At 28.5% G+C, this 13503-nt stretch overlaps 1 pseudogene; it reads left to right on the top strand.

The window, feature by feature from the left end:
• Window positions 1-2708: 2708 nt before the first annotated feature.
• On the top strand, window positions 2709-4937 carry LOC114074232 (annotated as a pseudogene).
• Window positions 4938-13503: the final 8566 nt, after the last annotated feature.

Genomic DNA, 13503 nt, shown 5'->3' with positions numbered 1-13503 from the left:
TTCCGATGTCTGGTTCTACGCGTATCAATCCGTGTGAACCCGGTCTAATCGTTGACATTCTCGACACATTAAGCATTACTTAGCATATCCATTTTTAGGGTTGTTACATGTTCAATATCAAGTATTATTTCTCTATTTTTGACTCATCATGTTAAGAAAACTGGAAGTGCCTATAAAGCTCCTGCAATTGCTTTAGTTGTTGCAATTTCTCAAAAATTGCCTTTCGGGTTAGTGTTAGTTATTTTTAATGCTTTTGAACTTGCACTTTTTTCTTAAAAAATACTTTAATTTGGATAATGATAGAAATTGCAGAGAATGTTCTTTCATTACAACATTCACAAATCATAAGTTTAAAAATATCATCTCATTTCCACTAATCAAATTTGATACTTTTCATCTTTAAAGAGAAAATGTTTGCCATGACTAAAAATTAGGTTTAAACGTAGAATGGGTCAATTTAGGAAAAATGCACAAGTACCCACCTAGACTATGATCGAAATTTCAGAAACATAGCGTAACTAAACTAAGGTCCTATTACCTCCCTGAACTTATTTTTTTTGTAATTTTGTGCACCTTTTGTCTTACGTGGCACACTCCGTGAATCCATGCAATTGAGGCGCGTGAGGGATATTTGGTTGTCACGTAAGCCAAAAATATGCACAAAATTACAAAAATAATAAGTCCGGGGGTAATAGGACTTTGAATAGTTAATGTGTGTCGCTAGGATTTCGGTCATAGTCTGTGGGGTTTTGTGTATTTTCCTGGTCAATTTAAAACAAAAGATTTGTCTACTTTATTTTTTTAAAACAAATAATCTAAAATATATCAATAAACTAAATAAAAACTTAAATTTAAATTCGTTATATAAGTAGACATTTATTATGTTAAAAATCACTGCAATAATTAAAACAAATGTTAACACATTTTTTGGCTACTCTTTCGTCGGATTATTATTTATTTATTTATAATAATAATATCAACCACTTTCTTCCATCGCATTTCAAGAGTGATTTAAAGGATAAATTAGCATATATATATATAAGTGTCGCTTCAATATTTTGTTCCACAAATAAACCTCAATAGAGTGTTATGTTTGTTAAAGGATTAATAACATTTTTTTAACTCTCTGAAAATTTGATAAATCATCTAAATGTGACAGTCCAATTTTCTTAATATATGAATTTACAAATATTTTTCTTATGCAATTTCTGTAGATTAGACTAGTGTTTTTGTTTTCTCATCAGGTGTTGGATATCTATTTTTGTAGATTGATGTTTTGTTGTTTCAACTGTTTAGATTCTTAATACTGAATATATTTGATATGTAAATTAAAAGTATGAGTTCTTGCCTATTATTTATTGCTATTTTAGTGATCTTTTTACATATATAATTCACGACAAAATTACTAGTTTCATATGTATCTAGCCTTTCATGTTGCATTTTACCTTGCATGGTCTGCTTTGTTACCTGCAACTCGTGATTTGTGCCACCAAAGGTGATTCCATTCCCGAAATTCAAATTTAAGACATCTTATTATAGAATAATAAAAATATTTATTCCCTTCGTACCTAATTTTGTCTACAATCAATATAAGTATTGTTTATTTGTTCCAAGTTATAATATAATTTTATTTTTTTAACTCGTCAAATGTTGTTATATTTTACTAAAATATTATTATTTTGTAGACAGTTGATTATAATTTTTAAGTATATTCATATATAATAGGGATAATGCACAAGTATCCCCTCAACCTATGCCTGAAACCTCAGAGACACACTTATACTACACTAAGGTCATATTACCCTCCTGAACATATTTATTAATAACTTTCTACCCCTTTTCGGCCTACGTGGCACTATCTTGTGGGTCCAACGCTGGTTGACTTTTTTTAAGCTAGTGCCACGTAGACCGAAAAGGGGTAGAAAGTTACTTATAAAATAAGTCCAGGGGGGTAATAGGACCTTAGCATAGTATAAGCGTGCCTGTGGAATTTCGGACATAGGTCGAGGGGGTACTTGTGCATTTTCCCTATATAATGTAATGCTTTCTCCATCAAGTTAAATTATCAATAATTATTTTAATATTTTTAGTAATAATACAAATATTTAAATCAATTTAATATTAGATGTGATAATTAATCATACAATGCCTTAAATTAAGAGTTTATATGTTGATTTTATATATATTTAGTGAAAAATGTAATGATGTCAGTTATTACAAGGAGAAATGAACATTGTCATTATTATCATGATAAAGTGGTATGTATTTAAAAGTTCAATTATGTTTGATTAAGATATGATGTGTCTCACTTATACCCATTCTTTTTTAATTTTATTTATTCAAAGAGTAAAGCTACGAATAAAGAAAGGACATAATAGACATAGTGATTGAAACTTTGGAAGTGATTAGTAAATATATATAGCTTAACAAATGTTTGCTTCCTTAATAATTTCATATAACCTAGTAAATATGATCATTCCTTTATTGTAGTGATATTCAAGATACTATAATATTGCTATCACAATACAAATTCTAGATACTATAATATTGACAAATAAATAGGTCAACTAACGTATCAAATATTGAAATTCTCCTTTTAGATCTTTTAAAAATCTACATATAGGTAAATGGAATATTATTAAAATATAAAAAAATTACTTGCATTGGTCTAACCACATTTTTTCCAAGCTTCTTGTATCGATAGAAAAATGGCTCAGCATTGTAGCTTGTCCACCATCTTATTGCTTGCATTTATCTATATCATGCATAACCACATGTTAATTACTATATCAGCACGTCACCTTCTTCAGACTTCTAGTTTCCCAGCGCCCGCTACTACTAGTTTTTCAATGCCCACTATCCCAAGTTTCTCAACACGCTCTACCCCCAGTTTTTCAATGCCTGCTATCCCAAGTTTCTCTAATCCCCCCAGTATTTCAAATCCTGAAACCCCTAGTTTTTCAAAACCACAAACACCTAGTGTTTCAAAGCATGAAACTCCTAGTTTCTCAAAACCTGAAACCCCTAGTTTCTCAATTCTTTCTACCCCCAGTTTCTCCAATTCCCATAGTCTTTCAAATCTTGAGAGCCCTAATTTTTCAAAATCTGAAACACCTAGTTTTTCAAAACCTGAAACACCTAGTTTTTCAAAGCCTGAAACTCCTAGATTCTCAAAACCCAAAACCTCTAGTTTTTCAAAACCTGAGACCCCTACTTTTCCAAAGCCCAGTACCCCTTCCCAAAACCCGAGACTCCTAGTTTCTCAAAGCTCGAGATCCTTGTTATCCAAAGCTTGAGACTCCTACTCGTTCAAAGCCTGAAACACCAAGTTTCTCTGGGCCCGAGACCCCTAGTTCTCCAAAGCTCGAGACTCCTACTTTTACAAAGCTTGAGAATCCTACTTTTTCAAAGCCCGAGACTCAAAGTTTCTCTAAGCCCGAGACCCCTGGTTCACCAAAGGCCAAGACCCCTACCTTCTCAAAGCTTGAGACCCCTAGTGTTTCAAAGCCCGAGATCTCTGGTTCACCAAAGGTCAAGACCCCTACCTTCTCAAAGCCTTCAATCCCAAGTTTCTCAAAGCCCGAGACCCCTAGTTCTCCAAAACACGAGATTCCTAATTTTTCAAAGCCTGAAACTCTTAGTTTCCCAAAGCCAGAGACCCTTGATTTTTCAAAGCTCGAGACCCCTAGTTTCTCAAAGCCTGAAAGCCTTAGTTTCTTATGAGACTCCTACTTTCTCAAAGCTTGAGACACCTAGTTCTCCAAAGCCAGATACCCCTACTTTCTCATAGCGTAAGACTCCTACTTTCTCAAAGACTAAGATCCTAGTTCCCCGAAGTCTAGGACCTTTACTTTCAACAAGCCTGAGACTCCTACTTTCTCAAAATCCGAGACCCTTAGTTTTTCAAAGCCTGAGACCCCAAAGTCTCAAAATTCCGAGACTCCTAGTTTTTCAAAACCTAAGACTCATAGTTTCTCAAAACTTGAGACCTCTACTTCTTAAAGAACGAGACCTCAAGTTACCCAAAGTCTGGGACCCCAAGTTCTCCAAAGTATGAGACTCCTAGTTTCTCAAAGCCCGAGACCCCAAGTTCCCCAAAGCCCGAGATGCCAAGTTTATTGAAGTCTGAGACTCCCAATTCCCCAAATCTTGAGACACCTAATTCCTCAAAGCCTGAGAATCCTACTTTCTTGAAGTCCGAGACCCCAAGCTTTCCAAAGTCAGAGATTCCAAGTTCCCCCAAACCTGAGACCCCAAGTTCTCCAAATCCCGAGACTCTTACTTTCTCAAAGCATAAGCCGCCAAGTTCCTCAAAATCAGACTCTCTATGTTTCGAGACTCCTAGTCTCTCAAAACCCGAGATTCCAAGCTCTTCAAAGACTGAAAATCCATGTATTCCAAAGCCCGAGACTCATGTTCCCCAAAGTTTGAGATCCCAAGTTCTCCAAAGCCCAAGACTCCTACTATCTCAAAGCTGGAGACCCCAAGTTATCCAAAATCTGAGACACAAAGTCCCCTGAAATATGAGACGCCAAGTTCACCAAAGTCTGAGACGCCAAGCTCGACAAAGTATGAGACTCCAAGTTACCCAAAGCCCAAGAGCCCAAAGTCTCCAAAGCCCGAGACCCCAAGTTTTCGAAAGCATTAGACTCCAAGTTCACCAAAGTCCAAGCCTCCAACTTCTCCAAAGCCCGAGACTCCTAGTTTCTCAAAGCCTGAGATAACTAATTCTAGAAGTCCGAAAATTCGAGATTCCTAATGTCTCTAAGCCCGAATTTCCAAGTTTGCCAAAGCGTGAGCTACTAACTACCCCAAAACCTGAGATCCCAACTTTTACAAAGCCCAAATTACCAATTGTTTTACATCTTGAAATTCCAAATGTGATACAGACAGAAATTCCAAAACTTTCTAAACCAACATTTTTAACTTCTCTATGAGTAACTATGATATAGTATATGTGTCATGACTTGTGCTGGCTAACGGACGGATTAGATAGCATATGAATTAGTTGAGAATGGGTTAGATGCATACGGATAAAATATTCGACTTGTCGGTGTTTTATGTGAATAAAAATGGGTTGAATGATGAATTATTTTAGTATATATCCACATATTATCTACTCAAAAATTGTACAAAACTGAAATTTGCTATCAAATAAAGTAAAACACTTTCTTTTCCTTTTATTTTATTTTTTTTATAAGCCAGCTTACATTGTTTTCACTTTGTTAGATGTTTGTTTTTTTCTTAGTCAACATATCTATAAGCTATAGTTTCTAACTTTTGGTGCCCAGTTTTTGGATACTCAAGGTATAGGTGCTAAAATTAGAGATTTTTTAATTAAATTAGAAAATAGTAACATCATACATAGTTTTTTGGAAATTACTTTATTAACACCATGCAATATGATGTCACAAGTTTTCAACTTGTGTTGCAACTTATTCATTAAAGAAAAGAAAAAGAACTATGAGCCAAAATAAAAAATAACAATTGAAAAAAAAGACTGTAATTTAATGAATCAATACTATAACTTGTGTTTTTATGATTTTATTTATTGTTTTTTCTCCCACTTTTAGTTTTTTTTATTTCACATTTTGTTTTATATGGATTGAAATAAGTAGTTGAAAACAAAATCTAGTGAGTGAAAATATAGATCCCATAATTAATAATGTTTGCAACTTTTGAGTCAAAATTGTTCTTTTGCCTTGGTTTACTTATATGTAAATTGTACTTTACACATATATTTTAATGTTAAATACTCATATTTTTTATACTATCAAAATCATACTTTTATAACTCTTTTGAAGTATATTAAATTATAATGATCAAATCAAAATAAATAGAATTGTGAATATATATATATATATATATATATACACACACACACACACATATTTCTCTATAAAATTAAAACATGAACACCCCATGTGATATATATATTCATAACTAAGTATATTAAAATATAATTTAAAAATTTACCATAAATTTTTTATATACTAAATTTTGTGATTTTATTTTTATAATATGTTAAACATTGAATGAAATTATTTATTCATTTGTATTCAATTTTTATTTAAAATTTTCAAATTAACATATTTAACAAAAATAAATTAATTTATCAAAATAAATAAATATTTGTCTTATTTTTTAAATTTCATAATATATATATATATATATATATATATATATATATAATATTTTTATTCACAATTCTATTTATTTTTATTTGATAATTATATTTTAATATACTTCAAAAGAGTTATAAAATTTTGATTTTGATAGTATAAAGAATATGAGTATTTAACATTAAAATATATGTGTGGAGTGCAATTTACATATAAGTAAACCAAGGCAAAAGAATAATTTTGACTCAAAAGTTGCAAACATTATTAATTTTGGGATCAATATTTTCACTCACTAGATTTTGTTTTCAACTACTTATTTCAATTCATATAAAATAAAATGTGAAATAAAAAAAAAACTAAAAGTGGGATAAGAAAAAATAGTAAAAACACAAGTTATAGTATTGGTTCATTAAATTATAGTCTTTTTTTCAATTGTTACTTTTATTTTGGCTCATAGTTCTTTTTCTTTTCTTTAAGTAATAAGTTGCAACAAAAGTTGAAAACTTGTGACATCATATTGCATGGTCTTAATCAAGTAACTCCCAAATTTAGTTTTAATATTTTTTAAATTTTCTATTCTTTATCTTCATTTTAATTCATGGTCATCTAAGTAATATATCGATTAAATATTTTTATTCACAATTCTATTTATTTTTATTTGATAATTATATTTTAATATACTTCAAAAGAGTTATAAAATTTTGATTTTGATAGTATAAAGAATATGAGTATTTAACATTAAAATATATGTGTGGAGTGCAATTTACATATAAGTAAACCAAGGCAAAAGAATAATTTTGACTCAAAAGTTGCAAACATTATTAATTTTGGGATCAATATTTTCACTCACTAGATTTTGTTTTCAACTACTTATTTCAATTCATATAAAATAAAATGTGAAATAAAAAAAAAACTAAAAGTGGGATAAGAAAAAATAGTAAAAACACAAGTTATAGTATTGGTTCATTAAATTATAGTCTTTTTTTCAATTGTTACTTTTATTTTGGCTCATAGTTCTTTTTCTTTTCTTTAAGTAATAAGTTGCAACAAAAGTTGAAAACTTGTGACATCATATTGCATGGTCTTAATCAAGTAACTCCCAAATTTAGTTTTAATATTTTTTAAATTTTCTATTCTTTATCTTCATTTTAATTCATGGTCATCTAAGTAATATATCGATTAAATATTTTTATTCACAATTCTATTTATTTTTATTTGATAATTATATTTTAATATACTTCAAAAGAGTTATAAAATTTTGATTTTGATAGTATAAAGAATATGAGTATTTAACATTAAAATATATGTGTGGAGTGCAATTTACATATAAGTAAACCAAGGCAAAAGAATAATTTTGACTCAAAAGTTGCAAACATTATTAATTATGGGATCAATATTTTCACTCACTAGATTTTGTTTTCAACTACTTATTTCAATTCATATAAAATAAAATGTGAAATAAAAAAAAACTAAAAGTGGGATAAAAAAATAAATAAAATGGTAAAAACACAAATTATAGTATTGGTTCATTAAATTACAGTCTTTTTTTCAATTGTTACTTTTATTATGGCTCATAGTTCTTTTTCATTTTTTTAAGTAATAAGTTGCAACAAAAGTTGAAAACTTGTGACATCATATTGCATGGTCTTAATCAAGTAACTCCCAAATTTAGTCTTAATATTTTTTAAATTTTCTATTCTTTAATCTTCATTCTAATTCATGGTCATCTAAGTAATATATCGATTAAATATTTTTATTCACAATTCTATTTATTTTTATTTGATAATTATATTTTAATATACTTCAAAAGAGTTATAAAAGTTTGATTTTGATAGTATAATGAATATGAGTATTTAACATTAAAATATATGTGTGGAGTGCAATTTACATATAAGTAAACCAAGGCAAAAGAATATTTTTGACTCAAAAATTGCAAACATTATTAATTATGGGATCAATATTTTCACTCACTAGATTTTGTTTTCAACTACTTATTTCAATTCATATAAAATAAAATGTGAAATAAAAAAAACTAAAAGTGGGATTAAAAAAATAAATAAAATAGTAAAAACACAAGTTATAGTATTGGTTTATTAAATTACAGTCTTTTTTTCAATTGTTACTTTTATTATGGCTCATAGTTCTTTTTCATTTCTTTAAGTAATAAGTTGCAACAAAAGTTGAAAACTTGTGACATCATATTGCATGGTCTTAATCAAGTAATTCCCAAATTTAGTTTTAATATTTTTTAAATTTTCTATTCTTTAATCTTCATTCTAATTCGTGGTCATCTAAGTAGTAGAATCAAGGGAGGAATAAAATTTTACCCATATATTTATCAATAAAATACTCATGTTTCTTCATATTTTATTTTTATAGTTTATTTATTTTCCATATGTTTAAAATATATTGGAAACAAATTGAGAACACCTAGTGGGACCAGATCTGCCCTTCATCTTTTCTCTCATAAGTCAAATCAGATAATCTGAAGCTACAATTGTGGAAGAATGAGTACTTGAAGCCTCGTCTTTGAGTTTCAACAAGTTTATACTCCGACAGGCCTTAAGCAGGGGGCATTTGTTGACATTGAAATTTTGTGGACTCTACAAGACGCGTTCAATTCGAATTAGAACTCTAGAAGGTATATTCAGTTTCCATTAAAATTCTTAGAGGCTACTAAACCTTAAACCATAATTTATGCCTATATAAAGGGTACTAAATTCACTTAAAATACATCTCAAAAGATCTCATAAACTTTTGGGTATTTTTAAAGAACAAGATCTCGAATATTCCATAAAAGTCATGGAATATTCAGTATAGAGGTCAAACCTAAATCATCCTTGTTTGAGAAATACGTCATTAAAGGTCCTCGAATCATAAATATATCTTAGCAGAGTAAAATCAAATATGGAATAGCATTGTACCCGTATATTTATCAATAAAATATTTATATTTCTTTAGATTTTTTTTGTGTGATTTATTTATTTTTCATATGTTTAAAATATTTTGCAAACAGTCAGATCCAAGGAAGACATAAAAAATTTAGCGTTTACACTACTATGAACTAAGAACATTGATAGAATGTAATTTCAGGGATGAATTACTTCAATAGAAAAAAAAACACGGATTAAGTTGTGCAATTGATAGTTGGTGGACAGGGCACGGGCAAGGATTAAATGGTGGGCAATAATATTAAATGTTAAGTTGTGCAATTAATAATTTATAATGGTTGGGTGAACAAAATAATTAATTAGGAACAATATTATTTACAAGAAATTTCTTCAAAATTTATTAGAATAATTCACGCGGCTTTACTTGCGAAAAAATTGTACGAAAAATTCAGTTATTTTGCTAATTTTTACCAAAATTTTAAAGGTATTTTACAAGGAAATTTTCAAGTAATTTACATGCGAAATTCGAATCCCTTTAAATTACTTGAGAATTTTGAAATTCGTAGAAAATAATTACTCACAAAGGTTTTACAATTGATTTTTATTGTAGAAAAATTAACAAGAAACTAAATTTTTGTATACAATCTCCACAAAATTTTTTTATGTAATCCATACTTTTCTTGTAGTGTGTGTGGTTACTTTAAATTTAATACTAGGCGAGAAGAAGAATTTATGAGATCTAATACCACGTAGAATTCTCACTTAAATAATGAAAGAAATCAAGAATTGTATTGATATGTTAAACTGTTAAGTACATCTATATATATAAGAGTGAATTACAGTGTCCTAGGCTTGCTATACTTAGAGTCCTACTATAATACAAATACAAAATTTACAAGAATTACTACTACTACATTTATAACTAATCCTAGGCGACTTCAACTGACACGAGACATAGCAACCTAGCTAGTCGACTTTAGTAGCCCAGTCCATGTCTTACTCTAACTCTATTATAGTTAACAGTTGTACATGTTGATTGTATCATACACTGTTTAATATGTTCCCTATTTTCAATTTCCCTCATCTTCAACATCTAATAAATCATATTCCAAAAGTTTTTTCCATTACAAAAATCTCTGATTTTTTATTGCTTTCGAATACATTTTTAATTGTCTAATACATTGCATATGATACATAACTTTTTTTTTTATTAACAAAAGCATATTATTAATAGTTATTATGCATCATTACAAACCAGATGGTTAAATAACCTACTATTAGTAGGGTTATGATTAACAGAGACAGGAATAGAAATATTAGAACTATTAGTACTTATGCTACTAGTTACTAGTACAGGGGATTTTTTTTTCTAAGATAGCAAAACTAATGCCCCTCTTATCAGCTTCTATAGCTTCATTGACGAAGGATGATTGAGCATCCCGTTTCACAGAAACACCAATTGATTCCATATTTGCTCCCTTTTTAGCTAGTAGGTCTGCCACCTGGTTTTGCTTCATATAGTTGTGCTTGATCTGCGGGTTCTTCAACAATTATATACGGGTTCTTCAACAACTATATATATGCCTTGCAGTTATAGATAGTATTAGCAAAACAGTCATTCCTTCATGGAATAATTTAATTGCGTCTTCCGAATCCGATGCTATTTCGATGGTTTTTAAGTTTATGTTCACGGTTAGTTGTAGTCCATAGTATATTGCCAATATTTCAGTATGAATTGGATTCAAAGCATTGATTTTGATTGAGAAACCAACCACCCAATTCCCTTTCCGATCTCTGATAACTCCTACGGCTCCTCCACTACTGGATTTGTTGTTGAAAGAACCATCTACATTGAGTTTGAATCCTGCTCGTGGGGCATCCCAGTGACTATCAAGTGGTTTTTATGTTTATTTACCTTGGTGATCTGATTTTTTAGGTAGTGTATTCTACTGCTCTTTGATATGGTAATGATGTTGGTATATCCTTGCTCTGTTTCTTATTATGATTGTCGTTCAGATTGAGCCATATATTCCGTAGGTAGAAAGGAAAAGCAAGCTCCCAATCTAGAGGATGGTTAAGGTACATTTGGTGTTTTTCATGGCTAAGAGCCATTGACGGTCATCCTAGACTCTTGAGCTCCTAAATATGTCTTGGAGTCCCAAATCGTGCCAATATTTTTTAACTAACGTACATTCTAGGAAGATGTTCTTCATAGATTCCTCCGCTCCGCACGTTGCGCAATTTGGAGATATATCTATACCAATTCCATTTAGGTATTTACTGTCACGCTCCTTTTTTTTCTCTCAATATTATTTTAATTTTTTGATTTTTTTCTGAAAGAAAAAGAGTTTTTCCAATTAAAGTGACATTTTGAAAAGGGATAATTATTATACAGAGTCGCCACTTGGAATTGAGTTTTGGTGTTCCAAGTCACCTTATTTGAATCCCTAATCAAAAGGAAATTTGACTCTATTTTATTGGTCTGCGAACTAGAAATTCGGATAAGGAATTCTGTTGACCGAGGGGAAGGTGTTAGGCACCCCTCGAGTCCCGTGGTTCTAACACGGTCGCTTTATTGACTTTAGTATGACTTAACTTAATTTTTGGACATTATATTATTTAACTTAATAATAAAAATATTTCTTTTTTTTACTTTATTCTCTCATTTATTTTAAACCTTTTAAAAATCGTCTTATTTATTTTAAATCTATTGAAAATTATTTTATTATTTTTTGTGTGTGTCCATTAATTCAAAATTTGAAACATTCATATTTATTTATATATTTATTATTTATTTATTTATTTTGCTTTTACATTTTTTACATATATTTTTTTTTATGTTATTACGGGGATGAATTTATATAGGTATTTTATAGTTAGAAAAAATTTAGAGTTCGAGTTAATTTAGAATTTTCTATTTATTTATTTTTTAATTTAAAAATAGAAAGATGAAATTTTATGAGATTTGAAATTAGTTTTAAAATCACAAAAATTCTAAATAGATTAGGACTATGTTTATTTTTTAAGAAAGGTTTTAACTTCTTTTTTTTTAATGCACGTAACAAATTAACATTCTGACTCTTTTTTTTTTTACATTTTTTTTCTGTTTTTTTTATTATTATTATTATTATTTTACGTTTTTTTTCTGTTTTTTTTTTCTACACGTTTTGTTTGATTTGAAATTTTATATATTTTTTTAATTTTCTGTAAAATTTGTTTCTCTTATTTTTTTATTTAATTTTATTTTATCATTATTTTTATTTTTATTTTTATTATTATTTTAAAGATTTTGTCTTCCTCTTTTTTTTTTTTTAATAATTTTTGTTACTTTTTTTTTAATTTTTGTCTTCTTCTCCTCTTTTTTCTTTTTTAAATAATTTTTGTTACTCTTTTTTTAACATTTTTTTTTCATTCATCATTTTTTTTTTAATTTCTTGTTTTATATTTCTTTTTCATTCTTCTACTTTTTTTTTTTTAATTTTAATATTATTATTTTTTTAGATTTTATATATTTGCCTTTTGTTTTGTTTTGTTTTCTGTAATTCTATTTCTCTCTCTCTCTCTCTTTTTTTTTTTTCATTTTTTCACGTTTCTTTTCTTTTTCTTTTTTTTTGGTTATTTTCTATTTCCTTTTTTTTGTAAAAAAAATATCTGTTATTTTTTTTTCATTGTTTTTTTTTTTTTATGTTTTAGGCTTTCTTGTTTTTATTTTTTATTTTTTATTCTTTTGTTCTCTTTATACAATTTCTCAAAAAAAAAATTATAATTATTAATAGTAATTATCATTATTTTATCATGAATCTCTAGATGAAATTACAATTCTACTTAGATAAAAAAAAATTTACTAATTATTTATATATCTTAATCTAACAAGTTTATAAATTTTATTTATTTATTTTTTTAGTGAAAAACTAGGCTCCAGAAAAACATTACTATACAAACTCAATTTTAATATAAATTGCATCTAAAAGTTTAGACAATAATAATGATAATAATACAAAAAGAAAATGTATGATACATATTTTATTCATATTATTTTTTTAGCAGGAAACATTTTCTTTTCTTTTTCGTTTTTCAGATCGAGAAAAAATAAAAAAAAATCTTAACATGCATCACATACTGATATTGCATAATAATAACATACGATTCAAAGAACTTCATATTATTAGATTCAAATTTTCATACAAGATTACATTTAAATAATGCGAGAGTTTAGACTTACCTCGCTGCGAAGATGGATATCATGAAAATAACTTCTATGATCTATTAAGCCACGAATTTGGAACCACGACAAAAAAAACTCTAACTCTGACCTAATTCTCAAAAGAATGACTCACTTTTCTTCTCTTTTTGTTTGCTCTATATATTTCTCTCTGTATTTCTCTCTTTTTCTCTCTGTATTTCTCTATATCTGTGCATCTGTGTATTTTTCTATATCCTTTTTTCTTTCTTCTCAACTGAACGTGTTTTTATCTATCTTTTTGGTTGAG

Source organism: Solanum pennellii, chromosome 10 (genome assembly GCF_001406875.1).
Source record: "Solanum pennellii chromosome 10, SPENNV200".
Taxonomy (NCBI): Eukaryota; Viridiplantae; Streptophyta; class Magnoliopsida; order Solanales; family Solanaceae; genus Solanum; species Solanum pennellii.
This window is presented reverse-complemented; position numbering and strand designations above follow the sequence as displayed.